The sequence below is a fragment of the Corythoichthys intestinalis genome, chromosome 18 (assembly GCF_030265065.1).
Source record: "Corythoichthys intestinalis isolate RoL2023-P3 chromosome 18, ASM3026506v1, whole genome shotgun sequence".
In the NCBI taxonomy this organism is placed as follows: Eukaryota; Metazoa; Chordata; class Actinopteri; order Syngnathiformes; family Syngnathidae; genus Corythoichthys; species Corythoichthys intestinalis.
The window spans coordinates 8,941,944-8,965,584 of record NC_080412.1 but is presented as its reverse complement, the minus strand read 5'-3'; the positions used below and the strand labels follow the sequence as shown (position 1 = coordinate 8,965,584).

The 23,641-nt window shown below is 39.7% G+C and overlaps 1 pseudogene; it reads right to left on the bottom strand.

Annotated features, from left to right (window-relative positions):
- Positions 1 to 3,813: 3,813 nt before the first annotated feature.
- LOC130906826 (uncharacterized) lies at positions 3,814 to 23,291 on the bottom strand (annotated as a pseudogene).
- Between the last annotated feature and the right edge of the window lie 350 nt (positions 23,292 to 23,641).

Below are 23,641 nucleotides of genomic sequence, written 5' to 3'. Positions count from 1 at the left end.
TCATTTTGTGTCTGTATTATCAATGGTCTCAATTGATCGAGCAATTTATAATGCATTTCATGGAAGACCCGGTGCTTTCGGATGCCGTAAACTCACTTGATGCGTTGCATAAAAGGCGTTATGTGGAAAAGCTTCAGTTTATCCATTCGCCAGATCCATATTTGATGCCTAAATCGATGTTTTTCGACCTGCTGTCGCCGCCGTATTTGCCTGACATCTGCTAGCTACCCTGATATGTACAACTATCTTGTCCACACAAAATCAGCCAATTCTCACGAAAGTTTGAAAAACTTTAAGAGCTTGGAGGCTTATAAATACTTCGTTGCTGGTTGGGTGAAACAGGTCCTCGTCCACGAAAATTCGGCAGGAATCTATCTTGTGCTTGGAAAGGTGAGTTACGAAATTTTCAATTCAAAATCTTTTGTTATTGCTAACATCCACTGTCAAGTCTAATGTATTTCATGTCGTTTGTCAATGGAGTTAGGGCTTTTAATGTTTATATGGTTTAGCGATAGCACTCTCACTACACACATATGTGTATGTTGTCGGCGATTAGCCTAGCAATGATCTTAATTGTGGTTGTCAGCCCAAAACCCTCTAAATATATATTAAATGCATCTTACCAGATATAAAATGACTACTACATAATCTGTGGTAATCGTTTGGAGCCCAGTTTTCTCGTCGAATTGCAGCAGCCCATCTCGCTCTCTTCTCTCCGGGTCTCTCGGAATCCGGTAGAACTTCAAGTCTCTCCGTCTTCTCCGTCTATCTTCTCTGTTATTGCAACCGACCGCCACACACGCCTTCACCATTTTGATTATTAATGTTAACGAGCAGAAAAACACGTTGTAAATAGGAGGAATGTACAGTATGTAGCCGTAACAGGTAAACATGATGTGTTGACGGACAATTGGGCGGCACCAGTCAGGAGGAAGGAGTTGTGACGTCACGTGGGTAGGGTCTATACCAGATTCATGGCGCATTAAGCCGGCGAACTATTTTTAATTTGTCCGCTTTACCCTGGAAATCCCCGTTTACAGACATCGCGCAACCGCTTTTGTTTCAACTCAGCCATAAAAAGAAGGGAGGTAATTATATTATTCAAAATGTCTGTAATTTTTTTAGCTTAGAATCATTAAGGGTTTTCTAATATTTCATTTAAAAAAAACTTCTAAAAAATTATTGACTCGCATATTTTAAACTTCGAAACAAATTACATCACAATGAAAAAAATGATGTCTGTAAATAAGTCACTGATATCTACCTCATAACTATGGCTATAACTATTTTTTTTGTTACTGTTGCATTTTCCCTGATATATTAGAATTAGATGATAAATAATCCATCCAAACAAAGAAAAATTGAAAAACAACAAAAAATGTTTAAAAGGGTAAATACTGTATATGAAAAAGAACATCTCGACCACTCCTTGATGTCTGCGATTTCTGCATCGCGACCCTTGTTATATTACCATGTTTCACCCAAAAAAATCCCCCCAAAATCCGGCTGTGGCCATTGACATCTGTGTCTGTCTTGACACTCGATGATACATGCTACATAGTTTTTGGATCGAAACAAGCTGCAAGATGCAATAATATCTCGTTAAAATCATGGCGTCTTTACTCATGCTCTCGCGTGCTCTCACCTCCAGTTAGGGTTCCACTGTTTAAGTTGTTTTTTTTTTTTTTTTTTCTCCAAATGTCTTCCTGTTCAAAAATTTTCTTCCCTTACAAAATTGAAATTTTAAGCTTTCCAATGATCACACGTGCATATTGGAAAATTGTGAAATTTGGCCAAATTGGGGGTCTCACAGCGGAACTTCAAGTCACCTGAGTGTTTTCCGCCATATATATGTAGCATATATTTTGGCGGAAAACACTCAGTCATATATATGCAGCAATATTATTGCGTACTTACCTCTTTTCGATCCCAAAACTCCTAGTACCATGTATCATCGAGTGTCAAGACACAGCTGTGAATGGCCAAAACTGGATTTTTGGGGGGATTTTATGGGTGAAACATGGTAATTTAACAAGGGTCGTGATGCAGAAAATGCAGACATCAAGGAGTGGGTGAGATTTCCTTTTCATATATTTACCCTTTTAAACGTTTTTTTCTTTTCTTTGTTTGGTTTGATTATTTATCATCTAACATATCGGAGAAAATGCGACAGTAACACAAAAAAAAACAATTAAGAGATAGTTTTGAGTTACATATCCGTGACTTTTTTACTGGCAGCATTTTTTTTCATTGTGACGTAATTTCTTTAAAAGTTTAAAATATGCGAGTGAATAATTTTTTAAAGTCGTTTTTTTTTTTTTTTAAACAAAATATTAAACATCAATTAATGAGCTAAAAATAACAGTATTTTGAATAATAAATATAATTAATTACCTTCGTTTTATGGCTGGGTTGAAACAAAAGCGGTTGCGCGACGTCTGTAAACGGAGTTTTCCGGGGGTAAAACAGACAAATTAAAATAGTTCGGGCGCCTAATGTGCCATGAATCTGCTATGGCAGCATACAGACATATTGTTCTGGCAAACACAACAGTTCTTTTGGCTTAAAATACAGCAGTTTATTTTAAAGACGAGCGCAAGAGCAGAAACTGCTTTTTCAGTCTTGTCTGTGTTTTCTGCTAAATATTAAAAAAAAAAAAAAAAAAAACGTTTTATTTGAAATTTTTATTTTTGCCACTTTTTTTTTTTCTTAAGTGGAAATTTCAATCAAAATTTTAAAAAATTCAAAGAAAAATAGTTTTCAAATGCATTTTTTGAGTTTCAAATTTATTTTTGCATTCAAACATTTTTTTTATTGAAGTGACTTTTTTTTTGATTGAAGCGACTTTTTTTTTTGATTGAATAATAAAGACAAAAAAATCTACCTCCATATGAAACCTGAAAGTAGTCAAATTATGAGTGATCAGATATGATTTCAGACAAACTGAACACTTGCTGCCGCAAACAAGGATTTTTTTTTTTTTTTAATACCCTCCCCCCTTATTATGTTTAGTATGTATGCTACAGTGGGGAGAACAAGTATTTGATACACTTCCCATTGTCAGTGTATCAAATACTTGTTCTCTCCACTGTACTTGTAGAAGAAAACAGATGTTATCTGTTTAAAGCAGGGGTCCCCATCTGCCGGGCCGCGGACCGGTACCGGTCCGTGGCGCACTTTGCTACCGGGCCGCACAGAAATAATAATTTAATAACGACCGCATTCTGGCCGAATTAACCCTGTGCCCCTGCTTAACACACAAATATCTGAAAGTGACTTTCCTGACTTGTTCAAGTCAATGATTGTTCAAGTCAATAATCACTCACAAGAAATTGCTAATTCGTGTTGCTGTATGTATATTTTTGACCCAGCAGATTTGATCACTTTTTCTGTTAACCCATAATAAAGTCATGAAAGAACCAAACTTCATGAATGTTTTTTGTGACAAAGAAGTATCTGTTCCAATCACTCTATCGGAGAAAAATCAGAGTTGTAGAAATAACTGGAAACTCAAGAGAGCCATGACATAATGTTCTTCACAAGTGTATGTAAACTTTTGACCACAACTCTATATGGAACATATAATGGCCAGGTGCTGAAAACTACTCAATGTTACAGTATGAGTGATACCTTATACACAGACACAAAGCAAGAGAACACTTATGGACTTGAATGTCAGCAATAAAACAAGGAACGGCTTTAAAAAGTGGTACATGCTTTACGACTCAGTGACACGAGTATCTCTTCTCTCAGTAGCAAAAGAAAACAACAAAATTGAACCCTCAGACAGGCTTTCTAATGATAAATCGTCTCTACCCATCATGGAATATCTGTTGCGTACTGTCGTCAAAACAATAACCAGTCTAAAAATCCAGAGGAAATTGAAGGTTTCTGTGGCTGAAGGCCATACATAAAGTCAGGAACACATCTGGCAAGATGATGCTATAACGCAGGCCGTCCATTCAGTTTGTCATGCATGAAAGTGATGGCGCCGCCCGTAAAGTCTCTCAGAACCTGGACCGTTTCTCGTTGGAGCTGAAGGGACTCTCGCACAAACTCCTGCTGAGTCTCTGCCAGCTGCTGCACCGACTCAGGCAAAAGCTCCAGGGAGCGGGAAACCGTTTCAAGCAGGACGTTGGTGGCGTGCTGTTCGTGGAGGCTGAGTGACGCATTGTGGAGCATGCTTTCTCTCACGTCGCTGGGCTGACCGGTGATTGGAAGTGTGGCTGAGGTTGAAGCACCAGAAGAAGTATGAGGTTGCTCTTGTTTCGGGAGGCCGTTGTTTCCTTGGTAATTCCCTCGGAGTTTAGTAGACCAACTTGACGGCAGCGCGTCCTCTTGACGGTCCTCATCCCAATCTGGCAAGGAAAGAAATTGGGGGGGTGACAAAATATCGAAATGGTGATATATCGTGATACTTTGTCTCCCAAAAGGTTATCGATATACTCCTGCCAAGAATCGAGATATTTTAAAAAGGTGTCAATGTTAAAAAAAATGAATTAAAAAAGAGAAAGAAAAAGGAACCAACAAGTTGCTATCAAAATCTTCCACTATAATAGTGTCTTTGTTAACTCTATGGCTGACATTGATGGCGCTCGACGCCCAATCCATTTAGACTGGGAGGGTCCAACGAACTTTCATTCATTCGAAACCAGAGCATTCACAGTCACTCCTTCTGATTTTCAGGTCATTTACGGGTCAATTTTTGTTCATTTTAGTGCATTTACTGGTTGCTCCCTATTCATTTGGGAGATTCCCAGGCCACTTCCTGTTCTGTAACCCAAAATCAACAGGAAGTGACTGAAAATCAATAAGGTAATGATCTAAAATGCACCAAAATTACCTCGTTGCCTAGCGTTGGCTGCCACTGATGGCCATAGGCGTTCAATCCATTTGAAGTGGGAGGGATGGCAGCGACCCATTCGTTCATTCACTGCCACCCTCCCAGTTCAAATGGATTGGATGTCTAATCGTGGTTTGGATGTCTAATAGTGGTAAGCTCATTCCAATTCACAACAGAAGCTTGTTTTTCCGTTTATTAGTTGTTTTGTAGACCATCTTAGGTTGATTTCCTGACCATTCATTCATTCATTTTCCATGCAGCTTTTCCTCACGAGGGTCGCAGAGGTGCTGGAGCCTATCCCCAGCTAACTACGGGCAGGTTACACCCTGAACTGGTTGCCAACCAATCGCAGGGCACAAGGAGACATACAACCAATCACGCACACACTCATACCTACTGTCAATTTAGAACCAATGTATCGATAATCGCAATGCCTTTATTGCTATCGTAGGAATTGTGGTTTGCAATGGTGTACAGAGTCCACAACTCCTCTGCTTTCATGGTCGCTGTGGAGCCATGTAGATCCACTTTCGCAAATCCACTAACAATCATAGCTGGGCTGGGATGCAGAGGGCTGCAGCACTAGCAGCTAGCTGGCCAGTGTTAGCTGCTATCGCTTCGCTTACATTAGCAGCTTGCTGGCTGGCTTTAGCTTCTGTCTCTTCAGGCTTGTGAGCAGCTGGCTAGCCTGAATAGGCAGATCGAAAAGCGCTTTTTTTTTTTTTTTGGGTTGCATTTTTGCCTCAAAAACACTGCTATCCACTGGTGTCAGCCAAAGGCAAAAGGATCGTTTACTCAACAACGCTTCGTTGAATTTACATTTCCCACATCTCTCTTTATGAAATGTATAGGGCAAAAACACAGACAATACTGAAAAAGCAGTTTCTGCTCTTGCACCCCTCTTTAAAATAAACGGCTGTATTTTAAGCCAAAACAACTGTTGTGTTTGATAGAACAATATGTCTATATGCTGCCATAGCAGATTCATGGCGCATTAAGCCATTAAGCCCCTGAACTATTTTCAATTTGTTTTATCCTGGAAACCCCCGTTTACAGATGTTGCGCAACTGCATTTGTTTCAACCCAGCCATAAAAAGGTAAGCAATTATATTTATTATTCAAAATGACTGTCATTTTCAGCTTAGAATCATTAATTGATGCCTCCTATTTAGTTAAAAAAAAAACGACTTTAAAAAATTATTCACTCACATCTTTTAAATTTTTAAACAAATTATGTCACAATGAAAAAAAATGGTCTGTAAATAAGTCACGGATATCTACCTCATAACAATGGCTTGATTTTATTTTATTTTTTGTTACTGTCACATTTTGCCCGATATTTTATATGATAAATAATCGATCCAACAAAGAAAAATTGAAAAAAAAATACCTTTAAAAGGGTAAATTTATGTAAAAGAACATCTCGACCACTCCTTGATGTCTGCGATTTCTGCATCACGACCCTTGTTATATTACCATGTTTCACCCATAAAATCCCCCCAAAAAATCCATCTGTGGCCATTCACATCTGTGTCTTGACACTCGGTGATACATGCTACATGGAGTTTTTGGATCGAAACGAGGGACTTATACCTTATGTGATGTCATAACATATAATGACCAGTGTTGGGAGTAACGCCGTTATAAATACGCCGTTACGTAACGGCATTATTTTTTCAGTAACGGGGTAATCTAACTAATTACTTTTTCTGCCGTTACAACGCCGTTACCGTTACTGACAGTCAAAAGCGGTGCGTTAATTACTCTGAATAAATTGAAGAAACCACCGGCCGTGTCACTCTCTGCTCTGTTTATTTGTCATCCAAGACTTGGCGTGCGTTCAGGTTCGAGAATAGCGCGCGTACTTCTGACTCCAAGTTGTTTGTCCCTGCTCATTCAATTAGACAATGCTTCCCAAGTTTGGTAACGTTTCTGTGTTTGCTACACCTGATGCTAGCCTTGTTCTCATCTCCCACTGTCAGCCAGCAATAATTCTGCTTCCATCTTGATGACGGCAGACGCTTTGAAGGTGACGTGAATTGTCGGGAAACGAGCCTACCTAAATGCAGCCGCTCGAGAGATGCGATGGAAGTGATTGTGATTGTGATTGGCTAGAGTCATGTGTCGTGGTAAGCCAATCAGAGCCAGTGATTTCACAAGCAAACCGGAACAGCGCGTGCGGCAAACACACACACGCAAAACAGATGCACAGGGTCGGGATGGCAGAGCATTCAGAAGAAAAATTGTCCTTTAAGAGGTGGAGATATAGACACTATTTCAAGCTTGTCGAAATTAAAGGAAAGAACCTTCATGTAATGTGTAATTTATGTCCCGGGGCAAAGCTTTTGTCGACATCTGTGGTAAGCAATTCAAATCTGCTGAAGCACCTAACAAGTTAACTACCTGTCTGTTCTTCTCTATTCCACTGACTCGAATACTGCTCAGAAAATTTCAAATTCTTTGACATACAACAAGTTCTTTTTAAAGTAACGGAAATAGTTACTTTCCCTGGTAACTAGTTACTTTTACTATAGAGTAATTCATTTACTAACTCAGTTACTTTTTGGAAGAAGTAGTGAGAAATGTAAGTAATTACTTTTTTAAAGTAACGTACCCAACACTGATAATGACACTAACAGGTTGACCCCCCCCAACTCTTCATTCTTTGCAGCAATGCTGAACACTCCTGTAACGGGTCACATGACATTTTGGAGGGGAAATGACAAGCAGTACTCAATTTGGACATTTAGGGATGTACGATTTTTCAAAGGGGTGTACTCACTTTTGTTGCCAGGGGTTTAGATATTAATAGCTATATTTTGAGTTATTTTGAGGCAAAATAAATGAACTCTATTATATAAGCTGCACACAAGACTACTTTTCATTGTGTTAAAGTGTCATTTTGTCAGAGTTGTCCCATGAAAAGATATACTTAATTATCTGCACAAACGCGAGGGGTGTACTCACTTTTGTGATACACTGTGCATTGGCACGACACCGGTGGGCGTACAATATTCAATGAATGACGATCTTAGCAAAAAGTATTGCCAAAGCAGCCTGATTTGGAATTCCCCTCACGAATGATGGGAAGCCAAAAAAACGCACATTTTCAACTTATTATTATAAATATTCTTGTAAGTTAATTTTATTGGTGACATTGCGTTTCGGGGTTTATCAACATGTTGTGCCCCCCTGCCCCAAAAGTCAAACTCCGCCTATGATTTTATGAAACAAATCACCAAAGAATCTCAACACTGTTGGTCTTTTGGGTTTCAGGACCACTTGATGGCGCCATATATAGACCAAATGAACCACCACGAAGCTTTGAACCATGTGCAAACCAATTGGCAGCATTGCTTCAAGAAGCTTCATTTTGTCCATCACTAAGTGAAATACTGTATTTAAATCAGTTTCCTTGAAACTGTCTGCCATTGATGACAACTCACCTTCTGAAGCAGGTATTTCAAACTGCATATCAAAGGCTGTCTGCGATGAGTCCCCTACAAACAATAAAAGTATGGAACTTTTGCAATGGAATAATTTAAATAGAAGTATGAATGACAAAATAATACATTTAAATTACATATAATACAGTTATGTGGACATGGCATTGAATATAAAGTGAATCTTTGTAAAAACACAAATAGGAACTTGAATTTACAGAAAATGGCCACCCATATATTTAAGCAATGTAGTACTATTTTAGCCAATCAAAAGCGAATATCCACGATTGTCCGCCCTTCCTTGTGACATCAGGAATACTAATTAACACATGCACATTTGCTGGAGACTATTAGTCTGTATGTACGTGGGTATACCTGACATTGATAAATGGCTTTGCTTGTCAGTGGTGTCATTTTTTTTATGTTTAAAGTGTATTATAATACTAAGGGGCTGTGAGATATCAAAAGAACCGTTATGTGGCAAGATAACAAATATTAATAAAGTTAACAAAAAAATAAATCACATTCATGAGCAATTATCGAAAAAAGATCGAAAATTACGAACATTTCCGAAAGTATTCCGGAAACAGCCGAATGGGGCTGAGACGTCACAACGAGGAAACAAAAGGTCGAGGCAGGTACCATCGTTGTTTATCGACGTTCGCGTTTTATCAAAAAAATCGCTAAAATGGTTCAAACCTGTCATGCTATGTGGTGTACAAATAGCCATTTGTTGCAATGTAGTACCCATGAGTTTCCGCACGCGAGAAAAAGAGCTGGACTACGCAGACAATGAGTAAAGTTCGTCAGTGCTAAGAGGGCTAATTTTGCAGACCCAGCCTCCGGCACGGTTTTGTGTGGTGCACATTTTACACCTGAAAGCTATTCGAACTATGGACAAATGAAATCAGCTTTTGCTAAGAAATTGCTACTGAAAGCAGATGTGGTGCCCACCTACACGCGCAGCCACCTAAATGTCCCAAGATATCAAGAAAGAGGAGATGACTGGCTCTGATGAGACCACCCCACCACCCCAGGCAAAGCAAAGGAGGGAAATGGCCAGAGTGAGTACTCTTTTATAATAAAAAAACATATCATGCATTGGATATAGGACTGGAAACATGTATAAATTATCGCACTTAAAATATATAGAACAAATCCTCTAATCCCATTCATATTTGTGTCGGTTGGCAGAGCGAAAACCTATGATAGCACAATAAATGATAATTATTCTATCCATTACTTTATTTCGCGGTCACGGTGTATCAGCTTAAGAAAAAAAATGCAAAACAAACCGTTCGGTGTTTCCCACATGAACTGTTGCCGGTGTTTCGTCAGTGTGATTGCTCCCCTCAATGATCTTTTCATTAGGGTGCATTGGCTTTCGTTTGGGCTCAAATTGAGAACTCAAAACACCAAAGAAAGGTTCATAACTCTCCTCCTCACCATTAGAAGAACGTTCGTTATGTCGGATTCGTCGCTGCAACTACAAAACAAAATTGTCCGCCATCATCGCCACCATTCAGTACTAAGCACTGAGTGGTGTTTCCTTGTTGTGACGTCACGCACACGATATGCTAGATTTCCGGAATCTCGGGCACTGGTCGTTTTAGCTTGACAATTGATCCAAATTTCTATCATGCGATGTGTGTAATTACACAAAGTGGAATGATATGAATCCAAAAGGCATGCGTTTATGGATAAATGATAGAATATTAGCATTTCCCTAGGTGTTGTAACACCCTTTAAACTAAGAGTGTGACAATATCTCGATACAGCGGTATATTGCGATATTTTGAAACCCGATCGGTTATCGATATGCTCCCGCCAAGTATCGATACTTTTATTTGTCATATTGGCCATTGGATGCTGTAAACTGCTCAATGTTTGTTGAGCAATTCCTTGGCGGTCCACTAGGGGCGCTCGGGAGTGGCGGTGAAGGTAAAGTGCGCACAAGTCGTCTAGAGAAGAAGAGAGGAAGCCCCCAAGTGGGTTGAAAACATAAAAAAGCTTCGTGAGAACGGTGGAGGAAAAGTGAGAAAAATATTGCTACAAATCACACATGTGGACACACTTTACATTTTACACTAACAAGAAAGGAAGTAAGGTGAACAAGTACTTTGCTGTATGCAAGAATTGTCTAACAAAAAAAAAAAAAAAACTGATTTCTTCACTGCTTTGCTTTCATCACTTGAGATAAGAAAGTTTTGCAATGTACTGATTGATTTTTGTAATGTAATTGATTTTTTGATTTACATAAATTATTTTGATGACATTTGGTGTTGAATGATATAAAATAAACCAGCACCCAAAACTCGATGAAAATGAATAAGGAACACTGCATGAATTTACTGATTTATTTGATATTATTTGAGAACCACTTTCCATCTAGTTTACAACACAAACTGTTAATACTGCCATTTTGATATAAGCCATAAAATGGCTTGAATAGCTTTCAAGATATATAAGATGATGTGCATGATAATTAATGTAGCCTACATATTGAAAATAGGTAATTATTGCATTTGTAATTTCTATACATTCAATTCATATTTTTTTAATTCACTCAATACTTGCGACACAAAAAAAATCAGGATTTCAACTCAAAAGCTATTAAGTAGCTAATTTTTTAAAAATTTATTTTGTTGTTTTTAAGGTGAGGAAGAATGTGACTGAGTCCGACAACTCAAATGCTGAAGCAGATAGTGCTCAAACCAATGCTTTTGGCAACAAAGGTCATATACGAATAAAAGACCCACCAATTTCATCATTCCCCCAGTCCAAGCTCAACTGATGACTGACACCTACAGCACTGTTAAATTTTTTTCAAAAGATTTAAAATTTTAAACAAATTAAGGGTGCCATTCATCGTGATCTCTCAAAGAAATATCAGTGGTTGTGGTTTGTTTCCTCTGTATGTGCAGGTACACAATTTGCAGTAGATTTGTATTTTACAGCAATGTTGCACTGAAAAGGTGTCACTGTTTAATAAATGACTTAAACAGTATTTTTTCTATTTTGAAACTTTTTTTAAAAAATTTCATTTCAACAGTTGTATCGTAGAATATCCTGTATCAAATTTCTGACCAATATATCGATAATTGCTGCATCGTGATATCGTGAGATAATCGTTATCGTGAGCCTTGTATCGTGAATCGTATCATATCGTGAGGTGCCCTGAGGTTCCCACTCCTACTTTAAACATTATTTTCTTTATTATCAGAGGTCTAAGAAATCTGCAATTTCCATTCTTGAATCCTTTTAGCAACAATCCTTTCACATGAAGGTCATTTGGTCAGAAGTGGGTAGGTAAAGTAGTTGAAAAAAAAATACTCAAGTAACTGCTTACAACGTTTTTTGTTTTTGTTTTTTTTTTTTTTAAAAATGTATTTTTTCTTCTCAGCACGTCATCTATATGAACTATATTAATTATTATTATTATTAATTATATTAATATTATACAGTACTATTACATAACCATATTTGGCAATATATATATATATATTTTTTTTCAAAACATCGAATTTCGACTAGAAAAATCTACAGAAATGCAACATCAATGGTTCAAAGATCATGAGTGACCTTTATTGGCCAAAACATATTTCCTACCATGAAATTAAAACCATCATATAGCCAGTATTACGTGGTCTATCGGCGCCAAATAAAAACTGGGAGAATATTTGAGACCTGCACTTTTAAATAATGATAACGGCAGCGACCTATGTGAAACATGTTATTCTTTACGGCGGTGCTATGATGACACCACGTTATTTAACAGGCCGGCATAATCATAGGACTTCGGACTCAAAGCTCAAAGCGAAGAATGGAGTCATGTGATTATTGTTGCGATATCTCATCATTAGTGAAACTGGTAGAGCCACTGTGCTGGCAAAACAAAGCCAAATGTAATATGTAGACTAAAGAGGAAAAATGTAACGATACTAGTGTTGCCCAAAGTAGCGGAGTAAGAGTAGTGTTTTTTCTTCACAAATCTACTCAAGTAAAAAGTATGGCTGGGGCAAAACTACTCTTAGGAGTACATTTTTCTCAAAAAGTAATTGTAACAGTAAATCTACACCTATACATTTTATCTAAAAATGATTAGTAAAACTTTTGTCCACGTGTGTACATTTAGCCATATGCATAAAATGTGAACAGCACTCCACAAAAGGTCGTTTGAAGAGATGGATCCTCTTTACTACCTGATTGTGCAAATCCACTTGAAGTGTACGACGTTGAAGGAGGCATAGACAACTCGTCAGCACCGTTGGGTGAACTTTGCATTCCAACCATGTCGTCCCCCTCCAGTTCTTCATCATCATCGTCACAAAGGGGGCCTAAGTCACAGCTAATCTGGTCTTCTTGGTCCATCTCCAGAATCTGAAGCACTACTTTCTCTGTTTGAGTTCATGCCCCGATTGCATGGCAGCAACTTTCCGCTTGGTGTTACACTTCAGGTCCGACCATTTCTTAACGACCTCAATGACCTCTCGCTGGCACTCGCCGATCTCGTTGACCCGGGCTGCAATTTCAGCCCATGTGCGCTCTTTCAAGTCTGTTCCTACACCGCGGTTGAATTTTCCTAAGAGTTAGAAAAAAAACACACACACAAAAAGTCTATGAAAACACTTCAAAACTTGATTATTCACAAAAAATATATTTTCTGAATACCTCAAAAGGGAGGGATAAGAATAATTGCAGGGTTTTCCCCACTTTTAATTAAGCCTGGTGGGCCGCCAGGCTTTACATGCCCCACCTGCTAGGCTAAAATAGCGCTACAAAAGAAAGTCTAAAAACCAGTGTAAAGGCCCAAGTACACCGTATGCGTGATCGTTGCGTTTCCGGTCCGACTCCGGTAAAAAATAGCGCCGGAGCCAATCCGTTCCCATTATATCCTATTGTTCAACGTATACCGGCCGCGTCAGTGCTCCGGCTTGACTGCGAACCACCTCCGGCGTGCCGCATGCCCGCCGGATGGTATAGGCTATTTTCTATTTTTGCCGGACACGCATCCGGCAAAATGGGCGGAGCTGGGCCTGACGTCAAAAGCCCAGGTGCCTAATTACGGTTTAAACACGAGCGAAAATGGATGATGAGCGCTTCATCATGGAGGTGGAAAGCCACAAAGTGATATACATGCAGCAGATATTACTATAAGGCAGTACTTCTCAAATGGTGGGGCGCGCCCCCCCAGGGGGGGCGCGAGTCACCTCGGGGAACATGCTTTTTTTTTTTTTTTTTTTTTGCCGTACTAGAATAAAGTGTACTTGCACATCCACTCCGTGGGTGGCAGTGGCGCTCTCATTTTCAAAGTGCGTGCAGTATTTTTGAAGTAAGCAAGAGCACACGGAAGAGACTCATGCAGAGCTGGACTCACGCAGCGACCCACTGTCTTTCTCACGTGTCCGGCCGAGAAGTGCCGTTTTCGGCTTGGGATCGTCACGACCACCGCCCTCACCTACGGTTCTCCCTCGGCTGCCGAGAATGCGCTTTTTTCGGGCCGTTTGCCTTTGACTTTTAATATAGTGGGAAATGAGGAAAGACCACTGTTAACTGAGTCTAAAAATGATTATAGCGGAGAAGCCAAATCAGTTAAGACGCCACTTAAAGACATTAGACCTCAATCTCATTGATAAGTCGCTTGATTGTTTTTCAGCGAAAATGTGCCGAATATTGCCAATTGTCACAATCGTCCCGCTTTGTCAGTGTTATATCAGTAAACCAGTGAGCACTGTGGTGAATCAGCGAAAATAAAAACTTTCCTTCTGTCCAGAGACCTTTTTCCCCCCTTCTATTCAGTTTTGTTGTTTTTTCGGTCAAATTTTTTGGCATGTTGTCCTGAAGAGTAAATGTTTCTAATCAATTTGAATGTGTTATTATTTACTGATTTTATTACATTTTATTTTTCAGTATCAAATGGTCAAAAATGTACCTTGAGTGTATTTTTACAGTTTGGATGTGACTTTTTTTTTTTTTTTTTTTTTTTTAACTTCAGGCAAATTGATGCGCATTAAGTCTTTTCTGTTACAAGCAACACAATGTTAAAAAAGTTATACTTTATTATAAGTTGATCTATGTTACTTTTTTTCTTTAATAGAAAAAAAGGACACAATGTTAGGCTGAGGCGTACTTATAATAGTAATATAGACGAATGATACTATTTACAGTGGCGGCAGAGAGTTGGGGGGGGGCGCGAAACATTTACGTCTTCCTTGGGGGGGGGCGTAACAGAAAATAATTGAGAAGCACTGCTATAAGGACACCATTAAAAGCGAAACTGCAAAGTGTCCTATTATGTGTGTTTTTCCGGCAATGATATCAAACACGACGTGCTAAGCAAAATAAAAAAAAAAAAAAAAAAAAAAAAAAGACAGCGTATCTGGAAGTGGTTCCACTGCAGAAATTCTCGTGCCCCGCGTACAAACAATCTCGGTTTGTATACAGAGTCGAGGGGGGAAAGTACGAAAGAGAAAAAAGAGACGAAAGAGAAAAAAGAGACACCCACAAGTTTCGACCTGGTGGTCTATTCAAGACGTTTCTCTTTCTTTCCTACATTTCACTTGACTCTTCATAGAAAAAACAACAGTTTGCGCTGGCCACATGAATCTGCAGTGTTGAGACACCAATTCCAAGTACGCTGTTTTTTTAGTTCATATCGAATATAATTCGCTATCCATTTTATAAATATGACAGATTATTTATCAGTTGTTTATAACAGCTCTATGAGATGTTATGTGCCATAAATTTTAAATGTGCACAAAGATATAAACGCACCGACACAACCAAGGGCATAATAGCCCCCCTTCCCTCCACACACGGAGCCCTGATCTCAACATGATGCAGTCAATCTGGAATTAAGAGACAGACACAAATAAAATATTGTAGCGTCGCCGGGGCTGTCATCGGTGGGTTAATTTATGTACCAACGCGGGGCTGTCATTGGTGTGCTGGTGCACCAGCGCGACGCTCCGATTGGTGGACTAGATAGCGTCAGTGTAAATACAGTGGGGAGAACAAGTATTTGATACACTGACAATGGGAAAACCCATTGGCAGTGTATCAAATACTTGTTCTCCCCACTGTAGTTGTTGTTTTTGCATTGGTGAGGTGGCGGGAAGTTTATAAAGAAAAAGAGGAAAAAGGCGTTGAAGCTCGTGTGTTGTTTTCGCGGCCAAACTTCCGCTTAGCAAACGTTACATTATCAATATGCAAGGAAAAAAATGTTCTCTCTCTCTGCTTCTCTGATGAGTACATACTACAGACTCTGTGTGTTTGTCGTTGATTTAAATGGCACATGATCGCGCGCGATCACGCGAGAGCTCACGAGGGGACGGAGTTGGCGGACCGCAGCCGTGCAGCAGCCGGTATGTTTTGCCTGTTTTTGACGGACTGCGTGGCACGCAGGCAACACTGAACCGGACCGGAACCGCAACGATCACGCATGCAGTGTACTTGGGCCTTAACACTGACACCGTACAATATGTACTTTCCAGGATCTAGTTTCCAACCGTAGGTTGTCCTATGCAAGATGGCCGCCTGCTACGCACACCATAGGTAAAAAAAGATATCCCAAGATGACATCCAATTGTTTGGCGTCTACTCATCCTTCTGCTGTGAATCTATCACCAGTAGACGTCAATCTGTTTAAAGTGGGAGGGTGGAAGTGAATGAACATTCTGTCAGAACTCCCACTTCAAATGGATTGAACGTCTTGCGTTTTCAATGGCAGCCAATGAATTAAAAATTTAGTTCTTCCTCTGGTCAAGTTGCATCCTCCCACCAATTAATTATCGATAGAAGACATCCAATCCATTTGAAGTGGGAGGGATGGCAGCAAATGAACGCTCATTCGCCGCCATCCCTCGCACTTCAAATGGATTGGAATCTTGCGCCATAAATGGCACACAATGACTTAAGCAGCGTTTGCAGTTTAGTATTAAAAGAATTTTAAAAAATAAATAACGTGGTATTGGTACAGTATTGGCCGATATCACTCAGCCGGTTGTCTGAATCGGTATAAGTGCGACACTTGTAACCAGGGGTGAAAGTGTGCCGGAACGGTCCCGTACGCTGTTCCGGTATAGAATTCGGGGGAGGAACGGTGCTTGGAACCCCAAAATATGACGCCAACTGTCAAAACTCCATGTTAAAAAAAAAAAAAAAACTGCCAGGCTGCCTCACACGCATCTCCAAGAAGAAAGCAATCAACTCACGTCAGATTTACATACTCAATTGTTAACAACTAGCCTAAATAAGTGCTTGTGTAGAGTCATTCATTTCCACTGATATGTATTAGATACAGTATTTATTCTACGGAGTTCCACAGAGTTCTTCCAGAATTAAAAAAAAAGGACAAAGCAATGGAAAATTGATCAGATCTTTAAGAGTTGAAGAGGCTTATTTTATTTGCTCTGATGGGGAGGTTCAGAACATCTTCCATGCTATAATGTCTAACCCCAGAAATAATGAACAGAAAATGCAGATTAAAAAAAATATATATATTAAAAAATTAAATTTGAAAGCTTTATGTGGTGTACGTATAGTGCCCTCCATAATTATTGGCACCCCTGGTTAAGATGTGTTTTTTAGCTTCTAATATTTTTTTAAAAATTCAAATAATATGGTACCTTATTGGAAAAAAAGAGAAAAATCCAACCTTCAATACAAGTGCATTTATTCAGTGGGGAAAAAATCCCACATAAAGAAAGAATTATTTAACATCAAATAATGTGTGTCACAATTATTAGCACCCCTGGTGTTAATACTTTGTACAACCCCCTTTTGCCAACAAAACAAGGTCTGGGGACTGAGATGGCCATGGGAGGAGCTTGATTTTGTGTCTGGTGAACCATTTCTGTGTAGATTTGTCCATATGGCTTGCTGAAAGACCCAGTGACGACCCATCTTCAGATTTCGGGCAGTGGTCAACAGATTTTGATTTAAAATGTCTTGGTATTTCAAAGCATTCATGATGCCATACACCCTAACAAGGTTCCCAGGGCCTTTGGAAGTGAAACAGCCACACAGCATCACTGACCCACCCTCATACTTCACAGTGGGTATGAGGTGCTTTTCAGCATGCGCATCTTTCGTGGCACGCCAGACCCACTGAGAGTATTTGGTTCCAAAAAGCTCAAAAGTTCAATCTTGGTCTCATCTGACCAAAGCACACGTGTGTTTTGGTCAGATGAGACCAAGATTGAGCTTTTTGGCAACACGGAATTGGTTGAAGTCAACTCCACCGACTAGTTAAACCCTAGCGGACTCTAAGACTAAGCCTGATGTAAAAAATTCTGAACTTCCCCTTTAACAAATACAATCTGTTGTTTACAGTCAAAAAATGGGTCATCTTTAATGTGGAGTTGCTTGTTCGAATTTATGAATAAATGTTGTAATGTTATGGTACATTAATATGTTAGCATCAATAAACGGCATGAAAAAGACATGTTGTCACTAATGCTTTTAATAGACAACGTTAATTTGCCATATAAAGACAATACAGTATGATACATTGAACAAAATGGACCCTACATTTAATATTGAAAACTGTTTTGATACAAATCTGGCCCTGTGCTGGAACAGATTGGGTAACATTTGTGCCATATCCGGGCCATGCATCAATGTGGTTTCTGCTACTCTGGACCAGTTCTGGCCCAAAATTGTTTGCTGATTTGGCCAGTGAATCCTTACTGAGTTCGGCCCATTCTTCAAAAAGGCACTGGGGCGGATCCTTTCTATGAAATTGGGCTAAAATTTTCAGTTCATCTGGCCCATGTCCACTCCAGTTATATTTTGCTATCTCGGTTGCAATTATGGTGGCGGTATGGGATGGAGCTGCGGGGACGCACACATTTTCTATTGAAAACTTTTAAAGTTTAAAACAAACCCCAATAACATTTAAATATGAAAGGTAAATATGTAAGGACAATTTCAGTGCAATTAATATAATGCAATAAATTATAGCAGTCAGTACAATAGAATGGATTTCAAAACACTTATCTACAGGTATCTGCCTGTAGCCAACATATGGCTAGCTGTGACACTACAGTAATATACAAGTAATATAAATAACAACTAGCAAGGTGAAAATCACACGTGTCCATAATGGCTTTGAAAAGTCCCCATTATTCAAATCAATAAGTTACCTTAATTAAACTTTAGTGTCCTTGAAATTAGCATTGTTAGTTCCACCATGTTGTCAGCTTCAAGACAAGATTTAAGCAGAAATTTAAAAGTTAATGTGTCTTTGAGAGCCCAAACAGACAACATCTTGCAAAAAGCGAGCATGGCCTTGCTTACATTGCAACACAATGGGTAATGTGTGACTAAAACGGCAAAAAAGTCTCAAAGAACTTCCTCGACAAAATACTGCATTCACTTTTTGCCGAACAATAAGTGCAGTTAAGTGGAAGCGATGCCAGGATGGTGGGGTCTGCAGGGACTGCAAGTACCGGAGGATCTGGACTGGAAGTCCGTGTATGAAGCCAAAAATTTGGAAGAAATTTCAAGAATTCATCGGCTTTCGGTACATTTTCAACACAAGTTAAACAAAACTCGTATTGATGTGCACTAAGAACATGAGTGTTTTTTAAGTTAGAGCTGCTTGGAGGTTAATTTTTTATTATCTTTCTTGACTCCATTATTACTTGTGCTGCTCCAACTTCCCCATTCAATTGCATTTAACAATAATGGTTACTGTCCTTCCAAATCCCCAAACTTTCTAAAATAATAACCCTTTGTGGGGGAAAATGTAACGATAATGTGATTCATTATTTTTATTGTCTAATTTTGCTATATTTAAAAATAATATTTTTATTGTTTATTTCATAAATAAGTACATGAAATATTAAAGCAAACTAAATTAGCTCGAAAATGCAATCCTAGGGAAATTGGAGAGATGCTCTGCTGGCAAACAGACATCCGGGTCACTTCAAGTTGAGTTTATGTATTTCTGGCACGCTACCTGTTGAGTTTTGAGCTGACCTGCTACACTGATGGTGAAGCTAGAGTAGTACCACAAACCGGCCACAAGATGTCCCTATCTTCACTCAATAGTTAACCAGTTGACACCCCTGCAACCAAACATGCATTCAAGGCAAATGAAAATAGCAACACATAATCCACAGCACAGACAACACCTTTTATTCCGATTTCAATTATGATTTATTATTAATATTATGAAGCGGCATGGTGGCGGATTGCTTAACACATCCGCCTCACAGTTATGAGATCTGGCCGGGCCTTCCTGTGTGGAGTTTGCATGTTCTCCCTGTGCCCGGTTACTGCGGTTTCCTCCAACATCCCAAAAACATGCAAGGCAGCATGAACACTTTAAATTGTTCTTGGGTATGAGTGTGTGCGTGAATGGTAATCTGTCTCCTTGGCTGGCAACCAATTCAGGGTGTACCCCATCTACTACCTATAGACCCTACCCACCGACGTCACAAGATCACGTGCCCGCTGTATGGTTCCGCCCCCTTATCCGTCATTTTGTGTCTGTATTATCAATGGTCTCAATTGATCGAGCAATTTATAATGCATTTCATGGAAGACCCAGTGCTTTCGGATGCCGTAAACTCACTTGATGCGTTGCATAAAAGGCGTTATGTGGAAAAGCTTCAGTTTATCCATTCGCCAGATCCATATTTGATGCCTAAATCGATGTTTTTCGACCCGCTGTCTCCGCCGTATTTGCCTGACATCTGCTAGCTACCCTGATATGTACAACTATCTTGTCCACACAAAATCAGCCTATTCTCACGAAAGTTTGAAAAACTTTAAGAGCTTGGAGGCTTATAAATACTTCGTTGCTGGTTGGGTGAAACAGGTCCTCGTCCACGAAAATTCGGCAGGAATCTATCTTGTGCTTGGAAAGGTGAGTTACGAAATTCATTCATTCATTCATCTTCCATGCCACTTATTCCTCACGAGGGTCGCGGAGGTGCCGGGGCCTATCCCAGCTAACTACGGGCAGTAGGCAGGGGACACCCTGAACTGGTTGCCAGCCAATCGCAGGGCACAAGGAGACATACAACCATTCACGCACACACTTATACCTACGGACAATTTAGAGTGTTCAGCCTACCATGCATGTTTTTGGGATGTGGGAGGAAACCGGAGTTCCCGGAGGAAACCCACGCAGGTACGGGGAGAACATGCAAACTCCACACAGGAAGGCCGAAGCCCGGGATTGAACCCTTGATCTCAGAACTGTGAGGCAGACGTGCTAACCACTCAGCCACCGTGCCGCCGAGTTACAAAATTTTCAATTCAAAATCTTTTGTTATTGCTAACATCCACTGTCAAGTCTAATGTATTTCATGTCGTTTGTCAATGGAGTTAGGGCTTTTAATGTTTATATGGTTTAGCGATAGCACTCTCACTACATACATACGTGTATGTTGTCGGCGATTAGCCTAACAATGATCTTAATTGTGGTTGTCAGCCCAAAACCCTCTAAATATATATTAAATGCATCTTACCAGATATAAAATGACTACTACATAATCTGTGGTAATCGTTTGGAGCCTAGTTTTCTCGTCGAATTGCAGCAGCCCATCTCGCTCTCTTCTCTCCGGGTCTCTCGGAATCCGGTAGAACTTCAAGTCTCTCCGTCTTCTCCGTCTATCTTCTCTGTTATTGCAACCAACCGCCACACACGCCTTCACCATTTTGATTATTAATGTTAACGAGCAGAAAAACACGTCGTAAATAGGAGGAATGTACGTAGCCGTAACAGGTAAACATGATGTGTTGACGGACAAATGGGCGGCACCAGTCAGGAGGAAGGAGTTGTGAGGTCACGTGGGTAGGGTCTATAGTGAGCTCAGATAGGCTCTTGCACCACAGCGAACTTCACAAGAATATGTGGCATGAAAGATAAATGACTGAATGAATGATATCATCTTAATTTATTATGAAGCAGTCTTAAAAGTCAAATCCACTTGTCAAAAGTACAGTTGACCCTCATGGTAATACATTCCTGTCAAGTTGGACGGTTTCGACGTAATTTGTACAAGTGAGCACTGATTTTTAAAAGTGTACGCCGTACGTTCAAAATCTGTACATTTTTCGTGAATTACTTTTTTTTTTCTACGTTCGGATTTTGTCACCGTTTTGGCAACGAGACAATGTGCGTTACTATGCGTTACTACGTTGGTTAAATGACGCGAGAAAAGTCAGAGACATGGAGAGAGAAGAGTGTTTGTTGTGACGCTGTAGAAAATGCGATGCTAGGCTAAGTGGCTCCAAATATTTCCTGCCGACAGCCTACGATCTACGCCTATATATCACATGCATATACAGTAGAACTACATGCGAAATGACAGACTCGGCGGCGTTAGTAAACAAAGGCCGTGTTGAAGTAGTCGACTTCTCAGAAAGGCTCTGTTGTAGTAAACCTTCCTAGCGAACTTATGTAACTTTTTATCCAAAATACTCCTGAATTGGCAAAATTTTGACTTGAATCTATCTTTAAATGATGAAACAGTTTTAAAACTTTCACATGTCTAAAGTAGACAAAAGGGAACTTATACAAAAACGGGAGCAATTTTAACAACTTTAACAGTTATTCACAACAATAAATGACTTCCAAACATCGCAAAGGTTACTATGTTTTGTTTATGGTTGTTGTTTTTTTAATGAAAAAAAAAACAAAAAAACATGAAAGGTAACACCAGTTACTTTGTCAAGTAACTAATTACTCTTACATTCAGGTAACTGAGTTACTAACTCAATTACTTTTTGGAAGTAATTTGTAACTGTAATTAATTACTTTTTAAAGGTAAGATAAACAGCACTGGTCATGAAAATGAAGTCTGCAGAATGAAAAGTGACGAAAGCGGAGATTTTATTCTGCCAATTTGTTGCCGAACACAATTTGCCTGCAACTTTTGCTGATCACTTCTCAGAATTAGTTCTCTGACTCAAAGATCACATCGGTAAGTTCATAATTGACCTTTTTAATTTATAATTGGACACACTAACGAACTACCTTCAAGTCAAACTGAATTGCCAGCTGAAGTGCTGCCATCAAAAGACATGATCGAAATTGCCCAAAGTGCTACATACAATTTTAACAAAAGTCACTGTTAAATTATAGTAATCATGATGTAGCTGAAGATATTCATTTTTCTTTGATTGCACCAGGTCATATGTTACAATATTACCAATAAATTCATATTATTTTTTAAAAATGAGTTTTATTTTTGTATCATATTGCACGCTATATACAACGTTGTAAGATTAGTCACCAATTTTAAGGGCATACGTCACAATTTGTAAGATTGCCAACGGCCTCAGGTTGACAGGTATGATAATAGCACCTCACTTTACAAGTGTTTCACAATACGAGCGTGGTCACGAGAGAAAATGAATCTAATTATGCGAGCAGATAGCGACCGGCAAAATCCAGAAAAGCCCCTATCTCGCTTGGCATGTCCAATTGCCTTGGCATTACACTGGGTGGCGTACGAGCATCTCACAACAGCAGAACCCCCATCTGCCTTACCTGCCAATCATCATTGTCTCCGGTGATAGAATTTGTGCATCCAATTTGTTCTTACAAGTGAACATGAACCAGTTTACGTCCACCATAGGCGGATTTTTTACTTTTTGGGCAGGGGGGCACAATCTCCGCCCTGATGAACTCGTCTAAGTCTCCTTGAGCAAGATACTGAACCCCACGTTCCTCCTGGTGCTGCGTCACCAGTAGGTAGATGGCGAGATAGTGTAAAGCGCTTTGAGCGCCTTGAAAGGTGGAAAAGCGCTATATAAGTATAACACCAACACCAACATGTTGATGACCCTGAAACGCAGTGTCAGTAATAGAATTAACTTACAAGAATATTTATAATAATATGCTTTGGACAGCTATACTTTTCACCAAGATCGTCATCCATTGAATATTGTACGTACGCTGGTGGCTTGCCATTGTAGTTATCCTCGTCAAAAATTGTACCCCCAGGGCGGAGTTCCTGCGCTGCACTGATTTGCTTGATTTCCATGTTTAGGTGATGTAGTTATTAAAGATGCACTGATACCGATACTAGTCTCAGCAGGGGGCGCCGATCCGGCCCGAAATGGTGGTATCGGTATCGGCGAGTACCAACAAAGACGGCGCCGATACCATTTACCGGTCCATTATTATAACATTTGACCACAGCCTTTTTCTCCTCCTGGCGCTCACTACACTCTGTGTTGTGTGATGACACGTAAACACCAAGCAGCTATCGCTATTGGCCTGGTCCAGACCAATGAGATCGGGCCAATAGCCACTCCTGACCAATCAAAATTGGGCTTTTTCATATGGACGAAAAACAAACCAGGAAATATGGCGACGGTCGGGTAATCCCGT